Source organism: Macrobrachium nipponense, chromosome 20, assembly GCF_015104395.2.
Source record: "Macrobrachium nipponense isolate FS-2020 chromosome 20, ASM1510439v2, whole genome shotgun sequence".
Lineage (NCBI taxonomy): Eukaryota > Metazoa > Arthropoda > Malacostraca > Decapoda > Palaemonidae > Macrobrachium > Macrobrachium nipponense.
The window spans coordinates 74442984-74450659 of record NC_061089.1 but is presented as its reverse complement, the minus strand read 5'-3'; the positions used below and the strand labels follow the sequence as shown (position 1 = coordinate 74450659).

The 7676-nt window shown below is 46.0% G+C and overlaps 1 protein-coding gene across 3 annotated transcripts in view; it reads right to left on the bottom strand.

The window, feature by feature from the left end:
• Positions 1–6962, bottom strand: part of LOC135195160 (non-structural maintenance of chromosomes element 1 homolog) — a 103347-nt gene extending 96385 nt beyond the window's left edge. For 2 of the 3 annotated variants that reach the window (XM_064221490.1, XM_064221492.1), the window contains exon 1: positions 6790–6939. The gene's annotated coding sequence lies outside the window, so the exon portion shown is untranslated. Of the gene's footprint in view, positions 1–6789 lie in introns of all 3 variants that reach the window. The other variant, XM_064221491.1, reaches the window with a different exon arrangement.
• Between the last annotated feature and the right edge of the window lie 714 nt (positions 6963–7676).

The window sequence follows — 7676 nt, the reverse complement described above, 5'->3', positions numbered from 1 at the left end:
GCGGCTCGCGCGAGTTGTTGGAACCGGCTCGCTGCGGCTGTTGGGAAACTTGGTCGAGCTAGCTGCTGCTGGCTCTCAGCCTCTCGCTCAGTGAGTCAGTGTTCTCTTATTCAGAGAACGAGCCAGATCGTCCCGAACTTCTAACATGTACATTCTTCGTCTTTTCGGATGTAAGATGAAGAAACGGAAGAACAGACGCACTTTTTAAAGGCTGCCTTTGCAATGGTATCCCTGGCAGTCTGGGACGTTTTACAGATCCCGCCGAGGAACGCCCGATCGGTGGGGATTCTCCATAACCTCCGTAAGGCTTTCGACTTTCCTTCTCCTCTGGGCTTGTGAGTTTGGAAGAGGTCTAGGCCCTGAGAGCGAGACAGAGCCGATCGAACGCACCCTCTACTAATTAGGACGCCTTTCAATGGCGAACTTGGCAGTCTGGGACGATCTACAGATCCTGCCGAGGGGACGCCTGATCGGTGGGTGGGATTCTCCATAACCTCCGTAAGGCTTTCGACTTTCCTTCTCCTCTGGGTATGTGAGCTTGGAAGAGGTCTAGGCCTGGGAGCGAAACAGAGCCGAACAACGCACACCCTCCACTGCACTAACAGTAAAATCACTTCTTACCTTTCAATAGCTCGTATTTAGAGCTACCTTCCTTTGTCTTCAAATTGCAATATGAATTTGAAGATTCTGTGAAGTAAGAAGGAGATGAGGATACCACACTACTAGTAATTTTAATGCTCTAACTGCTCGTTAGTACGAGAGCTATATAAACTTCTAAAGGAAGCGTAACTATTCTTTCCTTACATCGTCAAGAAGGAAGTTAGCTCAATCAATTCTAACATTACTACACGTTATTATGAATAAATATTAAAATTTTCCTTTCTTGCAAACTATGTGATTGTCTACCGAAAAGTTCGGTAGTTACACGTAAACAATTCTTCGAAATTTTCGAAGCCAAAGTTATCAAAACAAATTAATATGCGTATGCCGAACCAAAGATCCAGTACTTCCTGCAAAAGATAGCCCAGAAGATCGCGATGGCGATGAAATCCAAAATCAAGTCAGGAGGAACTGCAAACGTTGTTTACATTCCAAGCGACAGAAAAAATATGATAGAAACAGGAATGGTTCCTAATCCTGCCACCCAGGGCAGGACGGTAGATCACCTGACCTACCTGCAGCGTGTGCCGCGAAATTTGAATTTCTGTCGGGGACGACGGAGTCTTAGCTATGTATATATCTGACAGGTAAGTTGATTGTATGAAACTATCATGTTCCTTGTTACTTCTAAGTCCTCCAAGCACTGAATCTTCGACTTGGCCCTGATCAGCCAGTCGTCCAAGTAGAGGGAGATGTTTATCCCCTCTAGGGTGAAGCCATCTTGCTAGATTCGCCATCAGGTTGGTGAATACTTGTGGGCTGTAGACAGACCGAAGCACAGAAGCCCTGAACTGAAAGATCTTGTCTCCTATTACAAAGCGAAGATATTTCTTTGACAAATGGTGAATGGGAACATGGAAATATGCGTCTTGCAGGTCCAGAGAGACCATCCAATCTCCTGGACGAAGAGCCGACATTACAGAGGCGGACGTTTCCATGCGAAACTTCTTCTTCTGTACGAAGCGATTCAGAGCGCTTACGTCCAGAACTGGCCTCCACCCCCCCGATGCCTTGGTACTAGAAAAAGGCGATTGTAAAATTCAGGGGAGTGTGGATCCTGCACAAGTTCGATGGCCTCTTTTTCCCACATTTGCTCCACCATTTGAAGGAGAGTCTTTCTCATTAACGGGTCCCTGTACCTCGCTGACAGTTCCCGAGGCGTAGATGTTAGGGGAGGGCTGTCGTCGAAGGGGATTACATATCCCTTCTTCAGGACCGACACTGACCAAGGGTCGGCTCCCCTTTTTGCCCATACTCCTGCAAAGTTCAGGAGTCTGGCGCCCCACTGGTGCTTGGAGGTAGCAACAAGTTCACTTTGATTTCTTTGAAGGCCTAAATGAAGACCTTCCTCTCTTTTCAGAGCTCTTCTTTCTGGCAGGGGGACGAGCCGCTGCAGCCTCCACGAAAGGGCTGCTGAGGAGGACGAGAGTCCTTCTTAACCGTCGACACTACAGGACGCCTTTCCTTTCTTGGACGTTTGCGTTAGTAGGTCTTGTGGTCGCCTTCTCAGTTAGCGAGCGAGATATATCCTTCACTAACTGAGAAGGAAACAGATGATCCGATAGAGGGGCGAACAGTAAGGCAGTCCTCTGGCTCGGAGAAACCCCTTTCGATAATAGGGATCCAAAAACTGATCTCTTTTTCAGGAGACCAGCACCAAAAAGGAAGCCACTTCACCCGAACCGTCCTGTACTGCCTTGTCCATGCAGGACAGGACGCTATGGAGAATTTCTGGATTTTTCAGAAACTCCGGATCCTTAGATTTGTTGGCCAGAACTCCGAGTGACCAATCCAGAAAATTGAACACCTCTAAAGTGACAAAAAGTCCCTTTAGAAAGTGGTTCAACTCTGAAGTGCTCCACGTCGCTCTGACCGATCCTAAGGAGTGACGTCTAGAGGCCTCCACTAAATTGGAAAAGTCGGCATCTGCAGAGGCAGGTAGAGAAAGACCCATAGTCTCTCCTGTCCATACCAAATACCTCTCTTTCCGTGCAATCTGGAAGGAGGCATGCAGAATACCGTCTTTCCTAACTCCTTCTTCTTGTCCATCCAAGAATCTAAAGAATGGAGTGCCTTCTTCATAGATATCGCAGGCTTCATTTTTAAAAAGGCCGACGATTTTGCCGTAGCCGAGCTCGAAAAGAGCGAACGAGGAGAAGGAGGAGAGCCGCCGGACTAAGAGAATCTCCAAACTCTTGAAGTATAATGAGGCTAAGACTTTATAACTAGAAAGTCCCTCATTAGCAGGAGGTTCGTCATCAGACAACTCGTCTAACCCTCGATCAGACGAAGGAGAAAAGTTCACGTTTGGAGGGAGAGTCCTTCCAAGACTCCTATGTTCTGAAGGGAGAGGAGCTCCTATTTGAAGAGTCATAACCTCCAGGAACGAGTCCCCGACTCTTGCCTCCTGGCTCTTGACTCTTGCCTCCTGACTCCTGCCTCCTGACTCCTGCCTCCTGACTCCGGACTCCTGCCTCCTGACTCCGGACTCCTGGCTCCTGCCTCCTGACTCCTGCCTCTTGGCTCCTGGCTCCTGCCTCTTGGCTCCTGCCTCCTGCCTCTTGCCTCCTGGCTCTTGCCTCCTGGCTCCTGCCTGGATGCCTCTACACTCCTGCTCTGGGCTCCTGCCTCCTGGTTGACTCCTCACTCCGGTGGCTCTTGGCTCCTGCCTCCTGGGGTGACTCCTCACTCCTGGCCGGTGCCAGACGTCTGATCGGTTCATCCAGGTTCGAACCGGAAACCTCACCTCGAGTAGGAGTATCGATCCTGGAGGCAGATACCTCCACACGTCTGGAGGATCTTTTAATAGGAAGGGAAGTGTCTTTCCTTCTAGTAGGCTCCTTTGACAGGACTCCTACAAATGACGAAATCTGTTCCTGCATCGCTATCATGAACCTCTTTGTAGCCTCCTCTTTATCCTCTTCGGGAGGAGGGGAAGGAGGAGGGGAGGAGTCCATAGCCTCCACCTCCTGCCTCCTTCTCACTCTGTTGAAAGAATGGCGCTTCTTGCCTTCTTCACTCCCGATGGAGACTCCTCAGGGAAGTTTTCAGGGCTCGAGTCAATATTCGGAGCCTTCCAACTCCTCTTGAGAGGCCGAGATCGATCTGAATCTCTCCAATCACGTCTCGGTGATGAAGATCCCGACGACGAAAAACACTCACGTAGGACGCTTTTACAATAGCGGTCCTTGGCAGTCTGGGGTGTCACAGAAACCGCCGAAGGACACCTGATCGTGGGGATTCTCCACAACCTCCTTTCGGCTTCGACATTCCTTCTCCTCTGGGCATGTGAGCTTGGAAGAGGTCTAGACCTAGGAGCGTTGCTGAGCCGACAGATGCCCCCTCCACTACATTGGGGACACTCATATCACTGTCCACTGAAATATCACTAGCCTTACCTTGTATGGCAGCCATTTTGTTTTTCCATCAACTTGAAGGCTGCTTTTAGATCCGCAAGTTCTTTTGCTGGATCTACAGGTTCTGCAATAGGAGAAGGGGCTGCAATGGAAGGAGAAGTAGCAATACTTACCCTTGGGGAAGATCCCAAGCTTGGAATTAGTTCAGATCTAGAACTACTTAAACTTCTATGAGAAGCCTTCCTCACTCTTTCTCTTTCTAACTTTTTTAAAATAATTAGTTAGATTCTTCCATTCGTTCTCACTCAAGTTCTCACATTCCTTACAAGTATTAGTAAAAGAACATTCATACTCCCTGCACCTCTTGCATACCGTGTGAGGGTCTACCGAAGCTTTCGGCAACCTCACCTTACAGCCTACATTCACACAACGTCTCACAACCATACCAGAGTCAGACATTATTAAAGAAAATTCCAAAATCAAGTCCACAAAACAGTCCACAAAAGCGTATGCCAATCCACAATCCAGATACGTCACCAAAAGTCGGTCAAAGAAGATCAATTGCCGGTGAAAAAAGAAAACCAATCGAGAGAACCAACAACAATGTTGATGGTCCGGGCGACAGAAGAATTCTGATTAGAAAACGGGATGGTTCCTAGTCCTGCCACCCAGGGCAGGGCGGTAGATCACCTGACCTACCTGTAGCGTGTGCCGCGAAATTTGAAATTCTGTCGGAGACGACGGAGTCTATAGCTAAGTATATATCTGGCAGGGAAGTTGAATGTATAAAAATATCATTTTCATACATTCAACTTCCCTGTCAGACATATACTTAGCTGATTGGCACCCTTCGGTGGAGGGTAAGAGACAGCTAACTACTGAATAGACAGGTAAACAACATACGTTGTAGGTATTTATAGACCTTGGTTCCTATCTGTTTAGACGGAGGGTTGACTTCCTAGCTATTGCTAGGAGTCTGCTTCGTCTCAAGAGCCTCAGCGAGGATGTGACCTACGGCTAAGAGTTCTTGTGGGTCTACCGATGGGGTCTTATCCACTTACTCGGCAGAGCCTAACTGGCATTTGTCAATGGGTGCTAATCCACTTATATAACAATATATACCTATGCCTATTGGCATAATTAAGGAGCACAACACCGATCCCGATCACCTGATCCTAACACAAGGGTTAACGCTTAATTTGAAAAGTTATCCCCAAAACTCCTTTCAAAAACCCCAATAAAAATCACTAAGTTAAACTAAAAATTAACTCACTAGTTAAGGATCAGTGTCGGCTCCCTATCCCAGCAATGTATCCGCAGACCCATATAACCAAGAGAGAAGGATCTCTCGTAGGTTAAATTGACATCCTTTGTGCAATGGGAGGTCAACACAGAGTTGCATCTCCCGTAAGTGACAGCTCATATGTCCTTTATGACATATTGTTATGGCACACACAAGAATTCATAAAAGCTCACACTTCATGAGCTTTTAATTCTCAGCTATTTGAAGGAATCATTAAGTCACTCTTGAAGTGCTTTAGAGATCCCACTTGTTTCAAAGAAGACCAGGGCTTTCCTTGAAAAGGTTCTCTTCTGGATGAAGCCTGGAGCCTGGCTGGCGCCTAGCGCCTGCCTGGTGCCTGGTTGACGCCTCGCGCCTGGCTCCTGGCTGGCTCTTTTTAGCGCACGTAGGAACATGCACGATGACGCAATCTGTATGTAAACTATTTTTTCAGTTAGTTTGAAGCCAGTACCAAAGCACGTGTTCGGACAGATCTATTGGCCCGACAATGGGCACGTAGGAACATGCGTGACGCCGCAATTTGTATGTAAACTAGTGTTTCGTTTAGTTCGAAGCCAGTACCAAAGCACATGTTCGAACAGTAAGGCCGTGGCCAATGAGTAAAGTGTTTAATGTCACAGTTATGGGGGGATTTATAGCCTAGGCTAGTAGTTTTTTTGTATGTACTGTGGCTAATTCTCTGTAACCCCTGTGGCTAGTGCACGCAGCACAACATTACCTCTTGCCAGAACATACCGTGCTTGCCAAGAATCTTTAAGTATGTGGATAAGGCGCGAAGCGCTGTTCCACCACGGCCTTACTGTAACCCCTGTGGCTAGCGCGCAGCGCAACAGTACCTCTTGGCAGAACATGCCGTGCTTGCCAAGAATCTTTAAATATGCGGATAAGGCGCGAAGCGCCGTTTCGCCACGGCCTTACTGACGCACACATAAACATATTCACCATTAACAACTAACTTATCAGTAATTCTGGTTAGTAGTAGCCTAGGGTAGTCTGTCGTTTACATGTACAGTAAGAGGTCCTAGCATCTAATTTAATGTCGGTTAGTGGTAGCCTAGGCTAGTGGTTCAAAAGTTCTGCAAAGTAAGGGGTCCTAGGCTAGCCTAGCCTACGTCAAATTTTTGTATCCAGGGTAAAGGGTTTCGGGCGCCGTGAAAGTCCGGGGCCACTTCCCCCCACCCAAAAAACCCAGTTTCCCAATGGGTCCCCCTTTACCGTTTGACGTTTTCTAGGCTTTATTTTCACTGGGTCAACTACAGAAACGTTGTTATTAGCAATTAGCTAGGTAGGTAGCTATAGACTGTTCCCCTTCTCATTTCCAAATATAGCTAGGTAGGCTATGCATTATAGGTAGCTACTAGGTAGCCTACATGTAGCCTAGTTACTTTGAAATTTTTCCCCACGAAAATCGATCGTCTGCGGATCTGTAGTCGCTCCCACGACTTTAAAGCAAATTAAACTTTAACTTACACTGCTACTGTGCTACAATGAACAATTCTACCTTAGCTTCCCGTCTCCCGGAGTTGAATACGACTTTGTTTGTTTACGTTTACCAGTACCATCCAGAACGATTGTCGGATTCCTTTGAATCAGCCGCTGTCTCTCTGCCGCGTCTTCTTTGAGAAACTGCTCGATAATTGAAAGCATGCCACAAACTTACAGTTTATGGCACGTTTTCTAGAAGGTATGTACTGAATTTAATATACTGTTTAGTTTATCTTAAAAACTTTGAGTATTACTGCTAATAGCGAAAATGAGTATAGGAGAGATTTGCCAGACTGAGATTTCAGAGATAAACGCGTGTCAATATACAATTACATCACTTGTTAATAAAAAATTGTACTTTCTATTATATATACGTATAAGTATATGATTATATATATATATATATATATATATATATATATATTAATATATATTTGTAGACATTTGCTCCTTAAGTCTCTAAATCTTCCTTGAAATAAGGATAATAAAGTTTCCATCCAACATAGGCGTCTCAAACTGCTTTACTTTAACTTTTGATTTGTTTGTGGTGTTCTCTTCATTACCAGTTTTACACATTATAGGCTGCGCAAACGTTACTTTGATAATGTATCACCTCATTTATCTTGAGAGATGGGACTTACGGATGGTGAGTGCCATGAGGGAAATTACGACATACTAGTACGCAACTGTATCGTACTCGTTAACATGTTGGATTGTTGTATATATAAAGTGGGTGGTGAGAATTCGGCACTCATTCCCAGAGAAAGAGGCATAAGATGGAGAAACAGGAAATTCAGGAATTTCTGAAGGTGGTAGTTGGCAACCTACATGAACATAAATTAGTACTGGCCGTGTTGCAATTAGTATGAGTA